Here is a 24,563-nt window from a genome sequence, read left to right on the forward strand (position 1 = left end):
AACTCATCACCTCGCCTGGAATCGCGCTGGGCCGCTGCGCGACCACGCCGGCGGCTCCAGGCAGGCACCCGGGCCGGCCTACATCTGGCATGTAAAACCCCAGGCCACCCCTGGCCCCCCTCACTGACTCGCCTGGGTCTGAAAACCAGCTCTTCCTCTAACCATTTCCTTTCCAGCCCGAGCTCTCACTGCAGCTGTGTACACAAAAGAACGATTCAGGCAGAGGGGTGTGGGAGACCCTTTAACTCCTTCCATACCAAGTTCTTGTTCCATGAAAATTAAACTCGGTCTGGTTTCAGAAATACATAAGACGACCTGGTAGCCTGCGTCAAGAAAATTTATCACACTAAGGGGTTAAAATTTCCAGGTTCCTCCCCCATTCTCCAAACAGCAGCAACCACCTCCCCCAAAGCAACCCCAAACTTGAAAAACGAATAGGAAGCTCCATTTCCTTCTAATCAATATACCTCTACATTAATAATGAGAAAATCAAGAATTGCAAATGAAGATTTTCTGCACAAAAGAATCCCCAAAGGGAGTTTTTTTTTTTTTTAAAGACCCACCATTTTAGAACATCATGGTTACCCAAGACCTCTCAATTCAAATTCTTACACTGCCTCCTGATACAGATAATTAAATCCTTGTCATGTATTTTCTTTGAATTAAACAAGTGAACATCCAATTTAGTATTTGGATGGAAACTCTCAACATCAAGCTGCTCTGCATTATTGCTATGCATCTTTCAAATACATTGACTATGAGACAGGTCCTATTGTTATTACCATCCCTAATTTAGAGATGAGTATACTAGTGGGATGAGGTAACTGGTGCGGTGCTCAAGGTCACACAGTCAGGAAGCAGTGAGCTGGAACTTCAAGATGACACGCTTTTTCTCAATGTGATTGGACAGTGGTGATGTGTGTTTAATGTGAACTCATAAATGTTATAGATCAAGGTAAGAATCAAGTACCTTATATACTCTCTCAACAGTGAAAGGACAACTGTGAATAGAATTGCTAGTACGGTGCAAAGCCTATGGATTAGATTATAAATTCTGAATAGATTCCAGATGTGTCCACTGCTTTCCTTCAGAGAGAAAGAAGAGTTTGCCTTCAACTCTTATCAGAAGTGGTTCTCTGCTTATCAGAAGTGGTCTCTGACATTTCCTGGGGTGAGTAAAAGTCAAAATAAATATATGTAGCAGAAAGTAGCAGGCTCATGCCTTCACATCATTGTACAGCTTACCAGCTTTATTATTTTGTGATACAGATATTAAAACAAGTAAAAACACTGTCATTCTGGACAATTCTCTAGCATATTTCCCTGGTAATAAGTTATTTCTGGCATCAAGCTTCTAGAATTAGAATCAAATGGTTTACAACACAGATGGTAAGGATAATCTCAAATAAGGGGGGCATTTTTTCCTATTTTATAGTCTCCTTTTGAACTATATTTTAATAATTTTATTTTCTAATTTTTCCAGTGAATTCACAGTGTACAAGCCGATTCCTTCATCCATATCTCAGCTTACATGAGTATTTTTTTAATATATAATAAGGATCCAGTTCTGACCTAAGTCTTCACAAAGTACATCAGATAAATATCTAAGTACAAGAGATACACAGCAAGCCTCACATTGCACAATGAACTAAAAGGGCATGAGAGTGTAGTTACTGCTACAAAGACAAACACTTCCTCCTACTATTTCTGTTACTTGACCCACAGCTGTCAATTTCCCTACTAATTAATTCCCCCTTGCAAAAGCTTCCCCTTTCTTTGGGGACAGTCTGAAGTTAAAAGGCAGAGTCTACAAATCAAATATTTAATGTTTTCAGCCCTCTCACTTGGGGCTCTAGAGGATAGCTTACTTTTCTATGATCCCATGTTTAACAGGTCACATAACTGGTATGATCATAGGGACTATGTTTGTCAGAATTTGAATGTATTATAACTCATTCCACCAGGTAATTTCATGGAGAGAACTCTCCCACTGTTCTGAGGCTGTTTTTGAAGGAGAGGACTATGACCAGGAATTTGGGGGGGTGGGCTGAACGGGGAGGAGTAGTGAGGCAGGTGGAGGAGGTACCTAAGAACCCTTGTAAATCTTCCACGGGGCAGCTCTGAACCACAGCACTATAAAGGGCCCCAGAGCGGCCCCAGAGATTTGTGATTACCCTCCAAGACGCAGGGGTAACAGGGGTAATAATTTGAAAATATTGAACAGATGTGTTTTCATTCCCCTCCCCATAAATCAGGTTACCTGGCAGCCATTCTCTTGTTTAGCCCCAGGAAGAAGGGGAGGGCACATTCCACTTTGGGAGGGAGAATGCTAGGATACAGGGGAAGCACAGACTCGGCAGGAAGAGAGAGGGGAGAGTACCCCCACCCCAAGGCTGAAAAGAAGCAGGTGAAAGTGAGAAAAAGCAGCATCTCCCATTTTCAGCTCCCTGAAGGTAGCCGTTGGAGTGCTTTCGGGTTTGTTCTCAGCCTAAGGGACTTTCTTGCGCCTAAAGAGACAAATGTCCCATTTGGGACTCTGGGAAGAGATGGCTTTTAAAGAGTGTCTCCCCAACACCTTCCTTCCCAATCAAGCTGCAGCCTCATCACACTAGAAAAATCAGTGGTTTGGTTTGGTGAGGTAGGACCTAGGAAAGAGGAGGACGTCTAAAAGACTGAATATCCACCCAAGAGATGGAGTGCTCCAAAGATGGCCTGAATCGGAAGAGGCTATACTGTGAACTGGCTGCTGCTGCTAAGTCACTTCGGTCGTGTCCGACTCTGTGTGACCCCACAGACGGCAGCCCACCAGGCTCCCCCGTCCCTGGGATTCTCTAAGCAAGAACACTGGAGTGGGTTGCCATTTCCTTCTCCAATGCAGGAAAGTGAACTGGCAATTTTAAGTAAAACCTTTCGTCTCCCGTCTCCCTTAGCAGGGAAAAAAGAGTCATACAGATTATAGAAAAAAGTAAACTAAAATGTCTGTGTACATCTGACTGTGGTTGAGGTTTTATCTTAGGTACACAGGTATACCAAAAATAAAGTATGTGCTGACCTAAATCTCCAGCTACCCCATGGAGAAATGGCTCCTCTTACCAAGCCCTGTGGATTGAAGTTGGGGCTCTGACAGACCTGGGTCCCCAGCCTGGTTATTTGACACTAGCAAGTTACTTTGCATCTCTAAGATTTAGTTTCCTCATCTGTGAAGTAGGTGTAATAATACTGGTTTCACAGTGTTGCTGTGAAGGTTAAATTACATAATACATTATATCTGAAGCAACTGACACAGTGTTGGGCCTGTAACAAACGCTTTTTAGGGGTAGATGCTATTTTTAAACAATAAGTTAAGCATACTCTAAAATGTTCATTCATTTAACACTTATAACTGGATTTCTTGCATACTGGAAGCTGGTAAAACAAAAAGAAAAGTCCTAGGCTCTGTACTCAGGGAACTCAGAGTTGTGGGTGAGCAAGATAAAAATATTTGCAATTATGATACAACATGATGCCCTGATAATGGTATCCGACAGGCTGATAAAGGGCCACAGAAGATGAGGGAATGGAATTCCATTCCATTCAGAATGGAAACTGAAATAGGCCTGAAAAGTTTCCCCAAGGAGCTATTACCTAAGCCTTGGATGAGTAATAATTATGACCTTTTTTGTTCACTTTCTCTGTGCTAGACAGAATATGTATATGTACTCAGTTGTGTCCAACTCTTTGCAACCCCAAGGACTGTAGCCCGCCAGACTCCTCTGTCCATGGGATTTCCCATGCAAGAATACTGGAGTGGGTTGCCATTTCTTTCTCCAAAACAGAATATAAGATCCCTTAGGGAGGGTTCTTCAACTGTTTTGTTCACTACTATTTCTTCAATGCTTAGAATAAGGCCTAGCATGCAGTAGCCACTACATGAATACATAATTCATTTATTCAGCAAACATCTGATTTGATTCTCACAGTAACCCTAGAGATGAAGTTGAGGCTCAAATAGCAAATGCAACTTATCCAGGATATCTTGGCCCCAAAGTTGACATGCTTCTCCACTAGGCTGTACTGTCATTTAAAACAGGAATGGCAGGATTTCCCTGGTGGTCCAGTGGTTAAGAATCCACCTTCCAATGCGGGGGATGCAGGTTCAATCCCTGGTCAAGGAACTAAGATCCCACATGCCTAGGGGCAACTAAACCCATGAGCCACAAGAATAGCCCATGCACTGCAATGAAGACCCAGCACAGCCAAAAAACCCTTCTTTTTTAATTTTTAAAAATTAAAAAAGGACTGGCAGTGTAGACGGGGGGATGAAGGGCTCCTCAAGCAGATATGCTTAGATTCACAGGTAGGAAAGGGTGTGATGTCCCAGGGAGACAGCAAGTTGTTTAGTGGGAATGCAGAACAGAGTACACAGTGGCAGGGGCTGGGGTAGGATGCAGGAGGGGCTGTGGCCAAGCTAAGAAGCTTGACCTTCACTTTGAAGATGTTTTGGAACCATGAAGTGCTTGAGGAAGGAACTTCATGGTGACATTTGCATATCAAGAAAGTCTGATGTTACAGTAGTACAGAAGACACATTGGAGATTAAAATGCATCAAACAGTGACCAAGGCCTAAACTTAGGAGCCAAGGGGCTGCAGAAGCAAGCCCAGATTTGAGATATTCAGAGGGAATAACTGCCATGATTTGCCGGACTAACTGATTGTGGGCATGGATGTTGATGAGGATCAAGAGTGGGCTGTGAAGGAGAAAGATTTTTCAAGTGAATCCTAAGCTTATGGCTTAGGTGACCAAGTGGATAATGGTTACCATTCACCAAGATGGGAAATAACAGATTGAACTGTCCTCTGGAAGAAAGAGTCTCCTAGTGTGTTTTGGACCTAGAGAAGTGCCAGCAGGACATCTGAGTAGTGACAATGAGGAGTCACCTGGCTTCACACACAGCAGGTGTTCACTATGTATTCTTTTTTTAATTTATTTTCTTATTGAAGGATAATTGCATTACAGAATTTTGTTGTTTTCTGTCACACCTCAACATGAATCAGCCATAGGTATACATATATCCCCTCCCTTTTGAACCTCCTTCTCATCTCCCTCCCCATCCCACCCCTGTAGGCTGATACAGAGCCCCTGTTTGAGTTTCCTTAGCCATACAGCAAATGCCCATTGGCTATCTATTTTACATATGGTAATGGAAGTTTCCATGTTACTCTTTCCATACATCTTACCCTCTCTTCCCCTTTCCCCATGTCCATAAGTCTATTCTCTATGTCTGTTTCTCCATTGCTGCCCTGTAAATAATTTCTTCAGAACCATTTTTCTAGATTCCATATATGTGCATTATAATACAATATTTATCTTCCTCTTTCTGACTCACTTCACTCTGTATAATAGGTTCTAGGTTCATCCACCTATCAGAACTGACTCAAATGTGTTCCTTTTTATGGCTGAGTAATATTCCATTGTGTATATGTACCACAGCTTCTTTATCGATTCATCTGTCGATGGGTATCTAGGTTGCTTCCATGTTCTAGCTATTGTAAATAGTGCTACAATGAACAATGGGATACATGTGTCTTTTTCAACCCTGGTTTCCTCAGGGTACACTACATATTCTTGAATAAGGGAACATGTGGGCCTTTGATGTATATGTTCGACTTGGAGATACAGATGATCTGTAGGAAATGATCTTATCGGTGATCACTGAAGCTGAAGATGTGGATGCCCTTCACTCAGGGAGAGAGACAAGGCCTCGGATGGCACTTTGTAAAAGCTGAGTGGTGAAGAAGCAGCCTGCAAAGAGATGGGAAAGGGTTTGGCCTGATGGAGCCAATCCTAAGAGGGAGTGGTTTCACTGAGCCCAGGGGAGAAGTGGGTATCAGAGAGGAAGGAGGTGACTCTAGGGCCGAACATCACAGGAAGTTTGAATCAGATAAGGGCAGAGAAGTGTTGACTGCATCTGATAAGGTGTTCTCAAAGGTAATTTTTTTAAGAGGTTGAATTTCAAATCAGACCCATCAAAGATGAGTGAAGAAAATAAATCTTCAACGAGTAGAGAAACCTTCATTGTTAGCAAGATCGATAATGAGGTGATGTTACATTAAGGATCATAATATCAGCAACTAACTAGCATCAGCAAGTATTTGCACTAAAAAGCTCTCATCAATATTAGAGGGGCCGATGTGTTCCTTAATGAGCACTTGTTAGGCACCAGATGAACCGATCCTGCCTCGACCCACCCTCCCCTCCAAAAGGCAAACAAATATTTCAGATGCATGTTTGGAGAGCAGGATTACTAAGGCAGACCCAGCAGACACAGAGCAATGAGCAAAAAAGGAAACCAGCCGCTGTCCCAGTCCACAGGCCCAATCAAGGAAGATGGAGCTGGGCACTGACCCAGATTTTAATTTTCCGAGCTCCTGGGTTATAGCACAGCCCCATTTCTCTTGAGAGTTAGGCCAGCAAGCCCCGATAATTGCATCTTGGCAGAAATCATTGTCTCTCTACTTCTCCAACATGTGAGATTCATCTAAAACAGGGACTTTGCATTGCCTTGGTTTTGAGAAATCCAACAGGAGAGAAGATATGAAATCATTAACCAGGAATCCCAATTCCATCCCCACAGTACCTACTCATCACAAATGCCTTTTCTAAGTTAAAATGTGTTCACTGAAGCTGATAATCACTGCTGTCAAAGGCATTCACAGCTGTCACACCACCTTCGATGGGGGGGCTTCCTTAGATTGTTATCACCCCTGAATACAGACAGAAGATTCCACTTAGCAGTCACCACTGCTGCCCTGGGACAAGTAATTTCTCCTATGTGTATGTCTTGGGATTTTCCAGTAGGGAATGGTAAGGACAGGTTATCAATCGGTAACTTAAAATATATTCCACACCCAAATGACAGCAGTGAGTAAATACATGATTGGCTAGCCAGAGGTGCTGGCTCTGAAATTACACTGGTGGCATAGAGGTGTACTTGAGAGTGGTTCTTGCTTGTTACTTTAACCTTGAAGCATGGAAGATTTTATTCATTCTTCCTTTAAATCTGATGAGAATTCTATAATATGCCTATGCCTTCTGACTTTTAGTCATAGCATTTTATTTAAGAAAATTTGGTAACTGTTTTTCCCCCAGATGAAGAAAGTCCTCCTTCAAAACAAACCTGAACAGGTGGGCTCCTCCAGGACTGACTTTGGAAGTTACGTGTCTTTGCAGATTATTTATCAGCCACACTGATAGCTATGCTGATATGCTCACAAGGCAGAATTTTACAAGTCTCTTTCCTCTTTGCTAGTAAAATAGTGAGGTTTCTGTAATGTCAAAACACAGAAGGTGCTGCTGCTTAAGAGAAGATTTCTCTATGTGTTGGAATTGCTTTCTAATTTGCTTTTCCTTGGGTTTTCTCAAGGTTGGACTTAATTTTTATGGAATAACTCATAGAACATGATGGGAACTCAATTTACAAACTTGCAGAACATTATGATTTCTGTAATCAATCAATCTGTGCAATGTGAGGTTTCAGTCTATTAAATAAAAATGTGCTTTTGAATTATACCATCTGGTTAAATTTACGAGCTTTAAATATGTTTTCTATAAAAATACAATGTGAGAAATGTTATAATTGAAGAATGTATTAAGTATCACCAGAATATAGAAAAGAAAGCAACCTTGCCTAAAGAGACAGGGCAAGCTTCACCAAGGTAGTGATATTGGTATTGGGGCTCAAACAGTCAGTTAACACATTTACTGAGAACCTACTATGCGCTAGGAACGACAGGTGCTTGAGAGACAGAAATTAACAAAAGTTAGCAAAATTCTCTGCCCTCGTGAATCTTATACTTGAGTGCATTTTGTGGGGTGGGAGGGTAGCTGTAGGAGATGAGGTCAGAAAGATCACAGAGGGACCAGAATGTACAGAGCTTTGAACAGCCATTGTGAAGACTTTGGCTTAAAAACCAAAGTTGGAAGCCATTATTTAGTAGTAAGGTTCACAATGTCTATTGACACAGATCTGGAATTCTCTCCAACAACAATCACAACAAAAACAGCAATATCTAATGTTTATCGGGTACTTTTTAAGGACCAAGTGCTATGTTTTAATTGGGTGGGTGTTTTAATCCTCACAGAAACTTATGAAGAAGGGGTAGTTTAACATCTCGTTTGTCAGAGGAGGCAGCCAGTTAAATAACTTATCCAGATCATCAGCTAGGAAGTGGCAAAGCTGGACGCGGACCCACCTGCCAGGTGTCCAAGCCAGCATTCTTATTCACGAACTCAGGCTGCCTTCCACTAGGGTTTGATAAAATCTGGGTGCAAAAATGCAGAATCTAGGGATGAGGCAGCAGAAGGATGTAGAAGCAAGAGAAGGTAGATAGCTGCGCTGAAGGCAGTTCAGTCTAGGGAGCAAGGAGGTAATGGTGGAAAAGTGCAGAGGCAGAAAAATCAGCGCGGGCGGTGGGGGCAGGATGAGAGACAGGACTGGAGAGCAGTATTCATGGGATGAGACACGTGGAAGGACAGCAGTTGTAAATTATGGTTAAGGAAAAGGAAGAGGGAAGGGGAGGGAGAGAGACCCGAAGATTAGGGGTTAACAGTGTGTGTGATTAATAGGGGAAATGAATTTTCTTCCCCTTTTTTATAGCAACTAACTTTTATCTGAATAAGCCTCAGCTATCAATATACACTTCTCTCATGTCTTTGGATGGGAGAGGAGACCATAGGCATTTTTTCCTTTTGTTTCCAAAGCTAAAATCTGTTTTCATTTTCACTAGGCTAAGACTGTGATAATTCAACGGTCCAGCTCTAGACAAGCCTCTTTGAATGTTCTCACTGAAATGTGTCCATGCTCAAGTTCATGCAATTCCTTTATTTCCTTCCCCTATTTTATTTCCACGTTTGAACAAAACACATCTTGTTGAACTGACTGGGTAGCACAACTGAAAAAGGATAAAAATCTTCTCGGGCTCAGTTGAGTGGCAAAGGAAAGGCAGAGATGCCAAGTATCATTTAGCAAGTAAATTATCTTCCAGAAGGCTCGCGAGCTTTCAAGAGATGATTTGCTTAGGGCTCTCAAAAGTCAATGGACCCACAGGGCTTTATTTCTGACTTTGATATTAACAAGCAGCAACAGAATAAAGAGACTCCTTAATATAAATACAAAGCCAAGCTGGAAGGATGGGAAGACAGGAGTTCAAACCCTTGGCCTCCAGAGTTTCACAGCCACTCGGGACCCAGGCCACCAATGACAGGGGCATGGGGAGGGAGGGTCTTCCTGAGTCTGGGGCTTCTCCGTCAAGGCGGGTGCACATGGGGGCGGAACCATGGCTTACGGGTGGCTCCAAAACAGTGTGTCAAGGGAACATGAGGCCAACAGCTGGGAAGCAGTGTGAGTAATGGAAGAGAAATTCCATTTCTGACCTCATCCAAGTAAAATTTTTAAAAAGAAAATTAAAGAAGCTTGCTTCATTAAAAGAGAGAGAGAGAATGCAACTGGAAATCATGAAAAAAAGATTTACGTTTCCATCAGAAATGTTTTAATTAGCACTTATGTTCTGTTTACTCCAGAGCTCATAATGCCAAGTATCTTCATATCCTCAATTCACGCTCACTATTGGATGTGAGCATGAGGGGTCCAGCGACAGAAGATAGTACATGAAAGCATAAAGGATCACCTTCAAGTAGAGTCTATTTAATTTCTATGTGAAGGACCCAGACGCTTAGCAAATCCAAATGGGTCCTACTCTTAACATGCTGGGAGCCACAATGAGTTAACAGTCAGCTGAGAGAGTAGATCGATTCTTGCGATTAATTGCTCACATAGCCTACTTTTCACACACTCCCCCAAAGCTGCATCTCCAGTCTCTTCAGTGAGGATAGTATCAGCCTTCAAAGAGGCGGCAATGGAATCAATGTGAATGAGACATAACGGTATGCCGTGCAAAAAGCACGTCTAGTGCATTTTTACTATTTCTGTCTTCCCCTCCTTCTTCTGGGAACTACTCCTTCAAACCTTGTGATTCTAGTAGAGCTTGCCAATTATAATATTCCATCCTCCTGGACCTAAAGATTGGTTCAGAGTTAGGTCTGTGACCCAAGCCAGGTCACTGAATAGAACTCTAGGATTTAAAAAAAATTAGAGCTGCAATGTGTATGTGTTTGAGGAGGAGTTAAGAGATGGTATCTTTCTTACTGAAGAGAGCACTTGAGAATTAATACAGTATATTGTTAGGCAATAAAAATAACAGGCATCCAAATCAGAAGGGAAGAAGTAAAATTGTCACTGTTTGCAGATAGCATGATATTGTTATCTGCATGATAGCATGATACTTGACTCCACCAAAAGACTGTTAGAACTAATAAATTCAGTAAAGTTGCAGGATGCAAAATCAATATACAAAAGCCTGTTGCATTTCTATACATTAATAACAAATGGTTAAAAATACAAGCCTACTATGATTGCATCAAAAATAATAAAGGAATACATTTAGTCAAGGAAGTGAAAGATATGTACATCGAAAAGTATGATAAAAGAAATGGAAAAAATTAAAGAATACACAAGTAAATGTAAAGATATTCCAGGCGCATGGATTGGAAGAATATTATTAAAATGTCCATACTACCCAAAGCAATCTGCAGATGCAATGCAATTTCTGTCAAAATTCCAGTGACATTTTTCACAGAAAGAAACAATCCTAAAATTTGTATGAAACCACAAAAGATCCAAAATAACCAAAGCAATCTTGAGAAAGAAGAACAAAGCTGGAGGCATGCTTCCCAATTTCAAATAATATCCCAAAGCTATAGCAATCATGGCATGCTACAGTCCATGCGGTTGCAAGAGTCAGACATGACTTAGAGACTGAACACCAAGCACAAATAGTAATCAAGACAGTACAGTTATTGGCATAAAAATAGATTCACAGATCAGTGGAAGAGAACATACAGCCCAGAAATAAACACATACATATACAGTCAGTTAACTTACACAAAGGAGCCAAAAATACACAAAAGGGAAAGACAGACTCTCTTCAATGAACAGTCTTGGGGAAACTGAGTAGCTACATGCAACAGAATGGAACTACATCATTATCTTATGCTATAAATTAAAATTATATTAAATTAAAATTTAATTTAAATTATATTAAAATTAATCCATGAAAATGGATTAAAGACTTGAACCTAAGGCCTGAAACTATAAAACTCTTAGAAGAAAACGTAGGCAGTAAGCTCCGTGACATTATTCTCGGTGGTGATTTTTTGAATTTGACTCCAAAAACAATGGCAACAAAAGTACAAGTAAGCGAGACTGCATCAACCTAAAAGACTTCTGCACAGGAGACAAAACCATCAACAAAATGGAAAGGCAACCTACCGAATGGGAGAAAATACTTATAGATCAATATCCAAAACGTATACAGAACTCACACAACTCAACAGGGAAAAAAACAAGCAATATGGGTTTAAAACATGGGCAGAGAATCTGAAAAGACTTTTCCAAAGAAGACATACAGATGACCAAGAGGTTCACGACACAATGCTTAACATCACAAATCATTAGGGAGTGCAAATCAAAACCACAATAAGATATCACCTCACTCTTGCTAGAATGGCTATCATAAAAATAAGAAAGTGTTGGTGAGAATTTGGAGAAACGGGAACCCATGTGCACTATTGTGGGAAAAGTAGAATTGGTGCAGCCACTATTACAGACAGTATGGAGTTTCCTCAAAAAACTCAAAATAGAACCACCACGATTCGTGCATGCTAAGTTGCTTCAGTTGTGTCCTCCTCTTTGTGACCCCTTCAACCATAGCCCACTGAAATCCTCTGTCCATGGGGTTCTCCAGGTAAGAATACTGGAGTGGTTTGCCATGCCCTCCTCCAGGGGATCTTCCTGAAGCGGGGATAGAACCCACATCTCTTTCTGCTCCTGCCTCGCAGACAGATTCATTACTGCTGAACCACTGGGAAAGCCCCAGAACCACCATGTGATCTAGCAATTACACCCTGGGTATTTATCTGAAGGAAACAAAAAAACTAACCCAAAAAGATATGTGCATCTCCATGTTTACTGCAGCATTATTTACAGTTGCCAAAATATGGAAGTAACCTAAGTATTCATCAACAGATGAATGGATAAAGAAAACTGGTACACACACACACACACATCAGCCACAAAGGAGGAGGAAACTTTGCCATCTACAACATCGATAGACCTTGTGGGCATTATGCTAAGTGACATAAGTCAGACAAAGAAAGACAAATGCCATTTAATCTCAATTATCTATGGAATCAAAAAGTAATAACCACAAATCCAAACTCATAGACACAAAGAACAGATTAGTGGTTTCCAGAGGTGGGGGGTAAGGGGGGTCTGTAAAATGGGTGTAGGGTGTCAAAAGGCACAAACTTTCAGTTGCAAAATAAATAAGTGCTGGGGATGTAATATAGGACTTATTTTATGTGTAATAATGATGCACATAGGTAATAATACTGCATTGTATATTTGAAAGTTGCTAAGAGAGTAGATCTTAAAAGTTCTCATCACACAAAAAAATTTGCAACTGTGTGGTGATGAATGCTAACTAAATCATGTCATAATATGTACAAATATTGAACTGCTATGTTGTACACTTGAAACTAGTATGTTATGTCAACTATATCAATTTTAAAATAAAGTGTAGCATAAATTGTACATTTACTAGATTTTGCACAGAAGTGAAAAGTGGTCTTGGTTTGGATTAATATAGACTTGGATTTGAAATCAGATCAGGTTGATCCAGTTACAAGTTTAGTAGCCTTGGACAATCACTTTTCCCAGCCTCAGTTTCTTCATCTATAAATTGGGGTACGAAGATTTGCAAAACAATATTTTGAGATAAAAAGCTCTGAAGGTTCCCACTTTGTCCACTGGGACCATAAGTTTTGACACTCTTCCCCTCCAGAGTTTGGTTCTATTTCTTTTCCCCTTGAATCTGGACAGACCCTGTGGTGGCTTTGAGCAGTAGATTTTGGTAAAAATTATGCCAACCAGTTCATAGTCTAGACTTTATAATGACAGGCAGCTGCTGTCTTGGTCTCTTGGAAGCCAGACAGGAAGTTTGGCCACCCTGGGACTACCATGCTGTGGGAAGGACAAGCCCTGTGGAGAGGCCCCAGAGGAGGAGACCGTGGGGAGGAGGAGGGAAGAGGGAGGGGAGTGACAGAGAATCTGCAGAGTCCCATGCCTCCTTCAGATCCAGCCACCACAGCTCAGCGTGATCCACTATGCGGACCAGAGATAAGCTGCCCACCCAAGACCTTCATTAATTCCTGATTCATAAAACCATGAGCTGTAACAAGAATGGTTAAGTTAATGAAGTTTGTGGGTAGTCTGTTACAAAGTAACAGAAAACACCATCCTGTTGATTCTCTATTTCTGCATAAGCAGTCACCCCAAAACTCGGTGGGTTAAAACAACAGCAGTCATTTTATTATCTCCTGTTATTCTGGAGGTGGACTGGGCTCAGCTAGGTGGTTTTCAGTCTCTCTCATACAGCTGTAATTAGAAGTGGCTGACTACTGAAGTCATCTTAGTACTTTCTCGGTCTCAAAATTGGAAGCTGATGTTTCAGTTGGGACCTCACCTGGAGCTTTCTTTTGGAGCTCTGGCTGAATACCCACACAGACTCTTCATGTAGGCTGGGCTCCCTCACAACACGGTGGAAAGACAGAAGGTGATGGCAGCTTTTAGTCTTGTCACAGATCATAACTTGGTCATACTTCTCTGGTCAAGGCAACCAGTTAAATCAATCAAGATTCAAGAGGAAGGGATGTTGACTTCACTGATATACTCAACAGGAGAAATGTAGGGAAACACGTGGCTATAGTGTGGCAGCCAGCTTTGGGAAAGGCATTTGGCCACACAGACCCTGCTTCGTTTTCTTACCCCCTGTTTCTTCAGCATGGGGTTGTTACAGCAGAAATTCTATGGAAGAAAAGAATCAGGGCTCAAGTATTCACTTTCAAAATAGACTTCTAATCCTATGGCAGACAGGATAACACAAACTGAAGAAGTTCATGAACCTCAAAAGTCTGATTTTCAACAATCAAAATTTCAAGACCCTTGAATAACTCAGAGCCTAAAGTTCATGCCATCAGCCATCAGACCCTGTGACTAGTTGGAAACATCTGAGGTGGAGGCTGGTGAGCATCCCTAAGAGAAATCCAGTCCTCTCTCCTTTCCCTAGCCATACCCCGAGCCAGGTTGGGAATTTACAAATAGAGAGAAATTGTCCTTTTCCTTAAAAAAAAAATTTTTTTTTTGGCTACACCACAAGGCATGAGAGTTTCGGATAAACATCTATTTCTGCTTTATTGACTATGCCAAAGCCTTTGACTGTGTGGATCACAATAAACTGTGGAAAATTCTGAAAGAGATGGGAATACCAGACCACCTCATCTGCCTCTTGAGAAACCTGTATGCAGGTCAGGAAGCAACAGTTAGAACTGGACATGGAACAACAGACTGGTTCCAAATAGGAAAAGAGTACGTCAAGGCTGTATATTGTCACCCTGCTTATTTAATTTATATGCAGAGTACATCATGAGAAACACTGGGCTGGAAGAAGCACAAGCTGGAATCAAGATTGCCGGGAGAAATATCAATAACCTCAGATATGCAGATGACACCAACCTTATGGTAGAAAGTCAAGAAGCACTAAAGAGCATCTTGATGAAAGTGAAAGAGGAGAGTGAAAAAATTGGCTTAAAGCTCAACATTCAGAAAACAAAGATCATGGCATCTGGTCCCATCACTTCATGGCAAATAGATGAGGAAACAGTGGAAACAGTGGCTGACTTTATTTTTTGGGGCTCAAAAATCACTTCAGAGGGTGACTGCAGCCATGAAATTAAAAGACACTTACTCCTTGGAAGGAAAATTATGACCAACCTAGACAGCATATTAAAAAGCAGAGACATTACTTTGCCGACTAAGGTCCATCTAGTCAAGGCTATGGTTTTTCCAGTGGTCATGTATGGATGTGAAAGTTGGACTATAAAGAAAGCTGAGCACCGAAGAATTGATGCTTTTGAACTGTGGTGTTGGAGAAGACTCTTGAGAGTCCCTTGGACAGCAAGGAGATCCAACCAGTCCCTCCTAAAGGAGACCAGTCCTGGGTGTTCATTAGAAGGAGTGATGGTAAAGCTGAAACTCCAATACTTTGGCTACCTGATACGAAGAGCTGACTCATTTGAAAAGACCCTGATGCTGGGAAAGATTGAAGGCAGGAGGAGAAGGGGACAACAGAGGATGAGATGGTTGGATGGCATCACCAACTCAATGGACATGGGTTTGGGTAGACTCTGGCAGTTGGTGATGGATAGGGAGGCCTGGTATGCTGCGGTGCATGGGGTGAGAAAGAGTCAGACATGACTGAGCAACTGAACTGAAGTGAACTGAACAAGGCATGTGGTATCTTAGTTCCCTGATCAGGGATTGGACACATGCCTCTTGCATCAGACATGAGGCGTTATAACCACTGTACCACCAGGGAAGTTCCCAAACTGTCCTTTTTCACACCTGGAGGCTTGAGGGATGACAAAGCCACACAGAGGTTCCTGACTCACTGCAACACAGGGACAAGAGGGGACAGATGCTGCTGAAGGGTTTGGGGTGGCACCAATATTTCTGCAAGGCTGCCAAATATTTTTGGGGAAGGAGGGAGAACATATCTGACCCCATGCAGGTAGGGACAGAAAGATCAGCAGAAAAGAACAGGCCTGTGTACTGACCAGCCAGTTTTCCTGAGGACAGCTGCCATGAGAGCAACTCAAAAAAACATCAAATCTCCCCTCAGGTTTCCAGAAGTACCTCGTAAAACTGTGGTGTGGTGTCTACAGTCCTCGCCGCATTCTCTCACTTACTCCAGAGGGCAGAAGCAGAAATTAGATTGGTGCCATTGGTTTGGACAATTTACAGTGCGTTTAACCAGGAAGATTCTCCCCTACTGTGCTCCCTCTCTTTCCACATCTTCTGCTGGAACTGGACCCAAATCTAACACTGAGTTCTGAGTCCTCAGCATCTGCCCACCTTCTTGCCCCGTCTCTCTGATGGAGTCATTTACCTGTTCATTTCACAACATATTGCCTGTGCCCCTCCCTCTCCTCTCCCACTCCTGACACCCTACTGCAGACATCACGCCTGGCTCGAGAGACTCTGTAGGCGTCGTCTTCCTCCCTGATGCTCCTCTCAGTGCTTCTGACAAATTGCCATGAGATCTATCTTTCCGCCCTTCTTTTTCAAAAACCTTCAGTGGCTCCTTATCACTTTTGGGATGAAAATTCCACGTTTCACTTTTATAAGTAATAAAGGCTCCGACTGTTACCCTTGGAAATATGTCCACCACCACATACGGTGAGAGTGGAATTTAACCTGGTTAACTTTAACTGGAAATGCTAGTTCTGCCTTCTGGTATCAGCAGAAATAAGACTTCCTCTGCATGAAATTAGCAGAGAAGCATGTAAATGTTCTGATGGTGAATCCTTTACAAATGTTCCTATAGAAACAGATTTTTCCATCTGATTATCGTATTGGACTAGGTTCAGTGCGACTGCGAGACCTTTAAGCTACCACTTTAAAACAATTCAGCTTGCTTCATCACGGAGCTCAGAAGAGGAGAGAAGCTTGGTCAGATGAATTATGATGTCAGTGTAACCATATCTGAGCTGTCCTTGCAGAGTCCCTATCCATCCAAGACAAGGAGAGAGAGCCAGGAACATTCAGCTACCGCCATCTCACCCTCACAACTGCTCTGACTATTCAGATTACATCACTAACATCCAAATCATGGCTTTCAGCAAATCAAAATATCGGCTTCAAAAATTCATGAGGCCATTATTGCTGAGAAGAAATAAAGAATCGTAGCATTGCTGTTTCCTACCGCTGGTGAGAACAGTTTCAGTTCCTTGGAGGATAAATTCTGAGGCTAGATGACAGGTCCAAAAAAAGTCTTTCTGGCTGGTCACTTACATTTGGACACAACCTGTTGAATAGCAGTCTCATATTCTGCACGCAAAACACTCAACTCGGGGCGAAGTAAATCCTTCCACAAATGGCCTCCTCCCACATTTGCAATACTTGGGGAGAGTTCCTGAAGTTTGGACACAGAGTTGTGGAGTAGAGCCAGTAAACTTCACAGTGGTTATGAAACAGCTGCAAATCCATGCTTATGTCATGCGTTGTACAAATACTACATTAAGGACACTCAGATCAAGAGAAGAAATATGGCTTTGCTAGTGTTAAAGCGAGATGCTTGATTTCAACTCAGAAGGCTTTTAAGAATAACCTCCAATGTCTCCTAATTATATGGTTCTAAAATGTATTATTAATCTGGATTACTTTTATTTTCTCCATTTCCCCTCCTCCAAGCCAAAGAATCATTTCCTTCCATCCTTTAAATTCATCACCTTAGCCATTTACAAGATGGAGGGAAAAAACCCAGCTGCAACCCCAAACAAAAAGAAGCTGTCCAAACTCTCAGATCTTCTTCACACTGATTTTATCTGGAAAAATACAATACCTGATAGTGATAAGTGATGCTGTTGTCCATAATATTGCCTGTGGTATACAGCAATATACCACCTTGGCCTTCCCAGGTGACTCAGTGGTAAAGAGTCTGCCTGCAATGCAAGAGATGCAGGTTGGATCCCTGGGTTGGGAAGATTCCCTGGAGAAGGAAATGGCAACCCACTCCAGTATTCTTGCCTGAGAAAACCCATGGACAGAGGAGCCTGACAGGCTATAGTCCATGGGGTTGCAAAAGAGTCAGATATGACTTAGCGACTAACAACAATATAAATATACGAAATTTACTGAAGAGACCTTTTCCTGATTCCTTTCGAGTGTCAATCAGGCACATGTAAGAGCCAGATTTTCTGCATGACTTTGCACATGATTATCAGTTCAGTTCAGTCGCTCAGTCGTGTCCGACTCCTTGCGACCCCATGAATCGCAGCACACCAGGCCTCCCTGTCCATCACCAACTCCTGGAGTTCACTCAGACTCACGTCCATCGAGTCAGTGATGCCATCCAGCCATCTCATCCTCTGTCATTCCCTTCTCCTCCTGCCCCCAATCCCTCCCAGCATCAGAGTCTTTCTCTCCAAATTGGGAAATGGAGGTTAAGTGAACTTTTGGATCCTGCCTCACAGATCTTAACTTAGTAAATTTCATTAGTCTCGAGATTTTTGCTTCCATTTGCTAAAGAAAAGCAAGTTACATGGTTATCAGTAGAACTGAAGTATGTCTATTTGTATAAAATGCTTTGTTCCACTGCAGTCTGAAAAAAGTGGCAATTATAGTCAAAAGCTTTCAGTAAATAATTGCAGTGGATACTCCACAAGTGAGGGGTGAGGTCAGAATGTGAATGAAGAGAGAGAGACCTGGAGAGTTCATAATTTACAAGGTGGTTTGAAAAGATCTCTGTCCTTCCCAGCTTCATGTTAAGTAAGGATTTAAAAACCTTTAGTAAATAGGACCAAGCCCAGGCAGATGCTAAAATCCCAGTTCATGATAGCAGAGCAGGATTAGAAACTTGTTGAAAACTGAACAAATATTCTGAGTCCTGGGACTTTGAGAGCTTCTAATGTAACAAAATGTGAGCACTTTCTTTCTGCCACAAATCAAATCACTGAAAGAAATGTGATAGAGCCAGTACACACAGTTCACCTGACGCATCAATTCATGGTTGTCCATAGAAAAGTTTTGACCAAAAAGTGATGCTATTATTTATTCATTACTGCAGCCTATATTGGCTCTTTAGTATATTTGACATTTATGATTAAATAAAAATATTTAAGTTATATTCTTATGATAAATATTTCACCATATTATAAATATCACCAAATAAAATGCTACATTTTCACTTTTCAACTAGCCTGGAGACATACAACTGGGTAAGAAACAGCAAGGTAACAGTAAGTTTAAAATAAGTATATTATCCTGGGTACCATTTTATCAGTAGCTTCAGTATATATTACCTTGTGAAGTGTGAAAATATTATATATCTTTGCTTCACTCCTTTTTAAAAACCTGTCCTGTTCAAATAACTACCCAACCATCAAATCCTATCAATTCTTCTCAGATTTTCTCAACTTTTTGTTTGTTTGTTTGGGATTTTTTTTTTTGTTTCCACCAAATTCATATCACCTGAGAGGTAGAGAAAAGCAATAGCTTCTGGGAGTCTTCCTGGCTAAGCACTTTCTTTCCAATCCATTCTCTCTCTCTCTTTATATATATATATATGTAGGTAATTGTAGTTTATAAAAGTAGTATATACATGTTTAGAATCTGAGGACTACAGAATATATAATATTAAATATGCAGTTAATTTTTTTAAAACTATGCTTAATTCCTGTAAGGTCACAATTATATCAACATAGTATTTATTTTCTACTATAAAAGAAATTCAGCATACTTCCATTAATTTTCTCCTCTCAATTACTGTTAATATTTAGTTATTCCAGTGGTTACCTTTATAACTTCAAGCCCTAGTCTTAAAATTTCTTGACTCTCTCTAAGGAATGTCACCTATTAACTCTTCATTTTATGTTTCTTCTCAACTTTCCTCTTTTAATTTGCATAGCTTTACCATTATGTCTCCTTTATCCTTCTTTATCTTACCATTATCCTCCTTTATATTTGCATTATGTTCTGTGACTGTAGTTAAGGCTTCCTTGTTTTGACTATAGATTGCTTTTAATTTGAAATCTAGGAAATGACATTTATGATTATGCAATTTCTTATTCTCTCCAAACTCAAGTGGTATTACCTTTCATACAGAAATAAATATGTCAGTATATCTTGTAATCATAATAATAATATAATATCAAGATCAAATGAATCTTTTTTTTTTCTACAGGCTATTATTCCAAAATACACCTCATTTTAAGAGTGAAATTGAATTTTTAACAGATAAGTTAAATATGTAGATATGTTCTCTATATCTCTATATTTCTATACCTATACAGTTTTTTTCCTAGAGATTTTAACTATTTTGGCGGGGCAGAAGAAACATATATCATCTTATGATAAAAAAATACTCAGATTCTAAGCCTAAATACATGTAATAGAATGACCTTTTTTTCCTGCAAGACATTCATCATGGAATCCACTATCTAATTTGCACCAATTGCTTTGATATTACTGCTGGTATCTTGATATTTCTTGTAACTGGACTCTTCCAATATTACTTCCACAGTTTTTTGGCTGTTAATGTATCCTTTATTTTATTCTCTTTTATTTTCCTAGACTACATCTTCAAGTTGTTTTGTTGAGAGGCTAAGAGAAGTTTTAAAGTAAGAAAATGTCTATTTGTTTTCATACTGTATTCGTAGTTGGGCTGAGCACAGAACCACAGTTCCCAACGCAATCCCCTCTGAACGCTGGATGCATGGGTCCACTGTCTCCCAACCTGTAGCATCAGGTACCAAAGTTCATGCCATATGGCGACGACTCTTCTGCGGGTGACCCTCTCAAGGTCTGGCATTTTCAGTGCCTAGACTCAGATGCTTTACGTCTCTTTTATCCTGAAATTTCACCAGTGTGGGTTTGGGAATTTTATTTTACTCAACCGTCAGTGGCCTCTCCTAATCTGAATTGTTATGTCTTTTTTCCTCTCCAATGTCTTTATTTTTCCTTTAGGGACTCTTTCTAAATAATGGTGGAACTTTAGGATCATCTTTCCATATCACCAATACTTTTTCTTACCTTTTCTATTTTCTCATGTTGGGCTCTATACTCTGGAATAGTCTTTAGCTACATTCAGGAAGTCTTTCTCTTGACTTTCAGTTTGTAGGAACTCATGTTTTCTAACTGCTTTGTGTCCATAGCTGCTCTTCTTCTGAAAAGAGGGTAGTGAAGTTTAATGGATGCAATACTTTTCATACTGTCTAAGAGTAATTAGATTTTTTCATTGTCTTCTTCTATTCTCAGAATTATTTTATTTGGATTACAATAATTCTGTGAATCATTTCACCTATTCTTTTTTCACTTTTATTTAGATTAAAAAAGTTAGTAAGCAATATAATCATATTTCTTTCCATCTTGTAGATGTTTATCAATTTCTGGTCCTCATTCATGTTTCCAGAATGGCCATACCTTTATTCTTTTAAAATTTTATTCAGTTTGCCAAAAATTTGTTTGGGTTTTTCTGTAAGATGGTATGGAAAAACCCAAACAAACTTTTTTTGCCTACTTAATATTTCAGTTGAAGATGTGGAGAGAGGAGAAACAACTTAAAAACTCACTTTCCTACAGAGTATTTTCATTGTCTTCAATATTTCCTACTATCTAAAATGTCAAGCTTACATAACTTAGTCTGGTATTTGGGACTGGATGCAGTTAGATCTCAGTTTGTCTTTCTTCTTAATCCTCCATTTATCATATTCAAGAATCAGTCATCCCCCTATCCCACTGAGCAGGGTTATGCTCTGTTTTCCTGCATCTTCTGACTCATGCCTGTAATGTCCTTTTTCTTCTTTTTTACCTACTCACATTTTACAAATGTAGGTTGGGCTCAAAGTCACCTTTCTGAAGTCTTTATGAGCATCCTAAGATGGCCAAAAATCTGCATTACTTAAAAACATTTGAGTTCTGTATAAATGATTGTTTTTTGAGCTGACAATGTCAGTTTTTTTCAACCAAAATTTTATCTACCATATTTATTCTGAAACCAAAAATAATTTTACGTAAGTGAATCCACCTGCAAAGCAGGAGATCCCAGTTCAATTCCTGGGTCAGGAAGATCCACTGGAGAAAGGATAGGCTACCCACTCCAATATTCTTGGGCTTCCCTTGTGGCTCAGCTGGTAAAGAATCTGCCTACAATGTGGGAGACCTGGGTTTGGAAGATCCCCTGGAGAAAGGAAAGGCTACCCACCAAGTATTCTGGCCTGGAGAATTCCATGGGGTTGCAAAGAGTTGGACATGAATGAGTGACTTTCACTTTCATGTTTACTTTCAAGTGGGATAAACTTTTAAAGGCAGATGTTTCATGTTTTGATATCTTACTAAACAATGCATGCTAAGCGGCTTCAGTTGTGTCCTCCTCTGCAACCCTATGGACCATAGCCTGTCAGGCTCCTCTGTCCACGGGATTCTCTAAGCAACAATACCAGAGTAATCTCTTAAGTCTCCTGCACTGGGAGGTAGATTCTTTACCACTAGTGCCACCTGGGAAGCCCCACTAAACAGTAGACATATAAAAGTGTTGATGAGATGCAGCTTAAAAAAATAGTCTGCCTGAGTTAGGCGATTTTCATTATAGATTGTTTTCTTGATCAGGACACAAGAGTGGTTAGACATTCTTATTTCAAGAAAGCTGTGTAGAATTGTTATGCCTGGATGGAGGCAACAGTATCATTGCACAATGTTCCAAGTACTCAATTCATATTTTTTGACAGACCAAGCAAAATTTCTAAGCCAGACACTGGAAAAAGATGTGCTTATGGTTCAGTCCAACTTAGAAGCCAAAGTAATGTTTCGTGAGTAGCATTACCTCACACAGATCTGAAAGATCTCTCTCCCTAAGAGCGAAAATAAAATTAGTGACCAGATCCCATGAGAGAAACTCTATCAGGCAGATATTCTATAGCCTAGTCATTGCCTTGAGAAATAACAGAATGACACGTCAGTATTTGGAAACATCATGGTCCAGTTAAGGCTTGACACCATATCCCAAAGCAGCTGTATGAAGTATTGGAAAATAAAATATCCTCATGTCCTAGGGTTAAGTCCTTTAGGCAGGCACTCTGAGGCTTATTACTACCTTGACTGTTCATGTTCCCTAATATGGCTGACATCAACCTGATAATCTGTGATTCATCTGAATGGCTTTCTTGAAGACTCAAACGTGACTAACTTGAGAACAGAGACAAACATGTCAGTGCATGCATTTTAAGCAGAATGATGTTTGAAGTAAGAGATGCTGAAAATCTGTCATCTGCAAGTCACTGGGCAGCCTGATCCCAAGCCAGTTTTATAGTCTGTACAGAATTCAAGAAGTATATGCATGCATGCTAAGTCGTTTCAGTCATATCCAACTCCTTGTGACCCTATGGACTGTAACCCGCAAGGCTCCTCTGTCCATGGGATTCTCCAGGCAAGAATACTGGAGTGGGTTGCTGTGCTCTTCTCCACAAGAAGCGTATATTAAGTACCTAATGTCTAGGAGTCTGCTCAGTCATGTCTTGACTCTTTGTGACCTTGTGGACTCTAATCCACCAGGCTCCTCTATCCATGGAATTTTCCAGGCAAGAATACTGGAGCAAGTTGCCACTTCCTACTCCAGGGGATCTTCCCAACCCAGGGATCAAACCTGCATTGGCAGGTGGATTCTTTACCACTGCACCAGCTGAGAAGCCCCCAAAGTCTGGGGGAGGGGATGGTAGTTAAGATATAATGCATTGTCTATTGCTCTTGAGAATATAATGTTTGGACGTTAAAAATTACATATGTGAGGTGAAAGTCACTCAGTCATGTCCGACTCTCTGCGACCCCAATGACTATACAGTCCATGGAATTCTCCGGGCCAGAATACTGGAGTGGGTAGCCTTGCCCTTCTCCAGGGGATCTTCCCAAACCAGGGATCAAACCCAGGTCTCCCACACTGTAGGCAGATTCTTTACCAGCTGAGCCACAAGGGAAGCCCATATATGAAACATTTATTTAAAATCCAAGATACTATCCAATCAGAAATTTCATAGTATTATAACTAGTATTCACAAGGGATGTGGAAACACAGAAGAATGAGACTTCCAGTTAGGGGTATCAACCAACCAGTTATGATCTACAAGTGTAAAACCTTCTAAAGTTAGTTTTGAAACAGACTCCACACATCAAACAAGAGGGTTGGAATAATAATGGTAAGCTGACTCTAAAGACTTGCACAGATATTAATACTGAAATCATGAGGATGTGTGGCAGCATGGAAACCACTCATGACAAAGTGAAATAAAAGGCAGCATCCCAAAGTATGCATAGGGGCTCCCTGGAGGCTCAGCCGTCAAGAATCCACCTGACCAGTGCAGGAGACGCAGGTTCGGTCCCTGGATCAAGAAGATTCCCTGGAGGAGGAAATGGCAACCTACTCCAGTATTCTTGCCTGGAGGATTCCATGGACAAAGGAGCCTGGCGGGCTACAGTCCATGGATCTCAAAAGAGTCAGACATGATTTAGTGACTAAACAGAAACAAACAAAAGTACTGCACAAGGTATGCTTACAACTACGTCAGATTACATGAAGGAGGGCATTTGTAGGATATGGGTAGGATTACAGGTGTTTGCTTTTTATGATATCTACTATTATTATTATTTCAATAGCGGAAATTTTAGAAATGCTATAGAAGAAAATATACAAATAGGTTAGCAGGCAGGCAGCATTTGAACTCCAGGAAATGTTTGATTAGATGATAGTAAGTGATCTAACATACCTCTCATAAAACATATCATGAAAGAAAGTGAAAGTCGCTCAGTTGTGTCTGACTCTTTGCAACACCATGGACTGTAGCCTGCCAGGCTCCTTGTCCA

At 40.8% G+C, this 24,563-nt stretch overlaps 1 protein-coding gene across 2 annotated transcripts in view; it reads right to left on the bottom strand.

The window, feature by feature from the left end:
• MAPRE2 (microtubule associated protein RP/EB family member 2) overlaps positions 1–24,563 on the bottom strand; it is a 187,683-nt gene that overhangs the window by 116,382 nt on the left and 46,738 nt on the right. The window lies entirely within an intron of this gene.

This window comes from Budorcas taxicolor, chromosome 22, assembly GCF_023091745.1.
Source record: "Budorcas taxicolor isolate Tak-1 chromosome 22, Takin1.1, whole genome shotgun sequence".
Taxonomy (NCBI): domain Eukaryota; kingdom Metazoa; phylum Chordata; class Mammalia; order Artiodactyla; family Bovidae; genus Budorcas; species Budorcas taxicolor.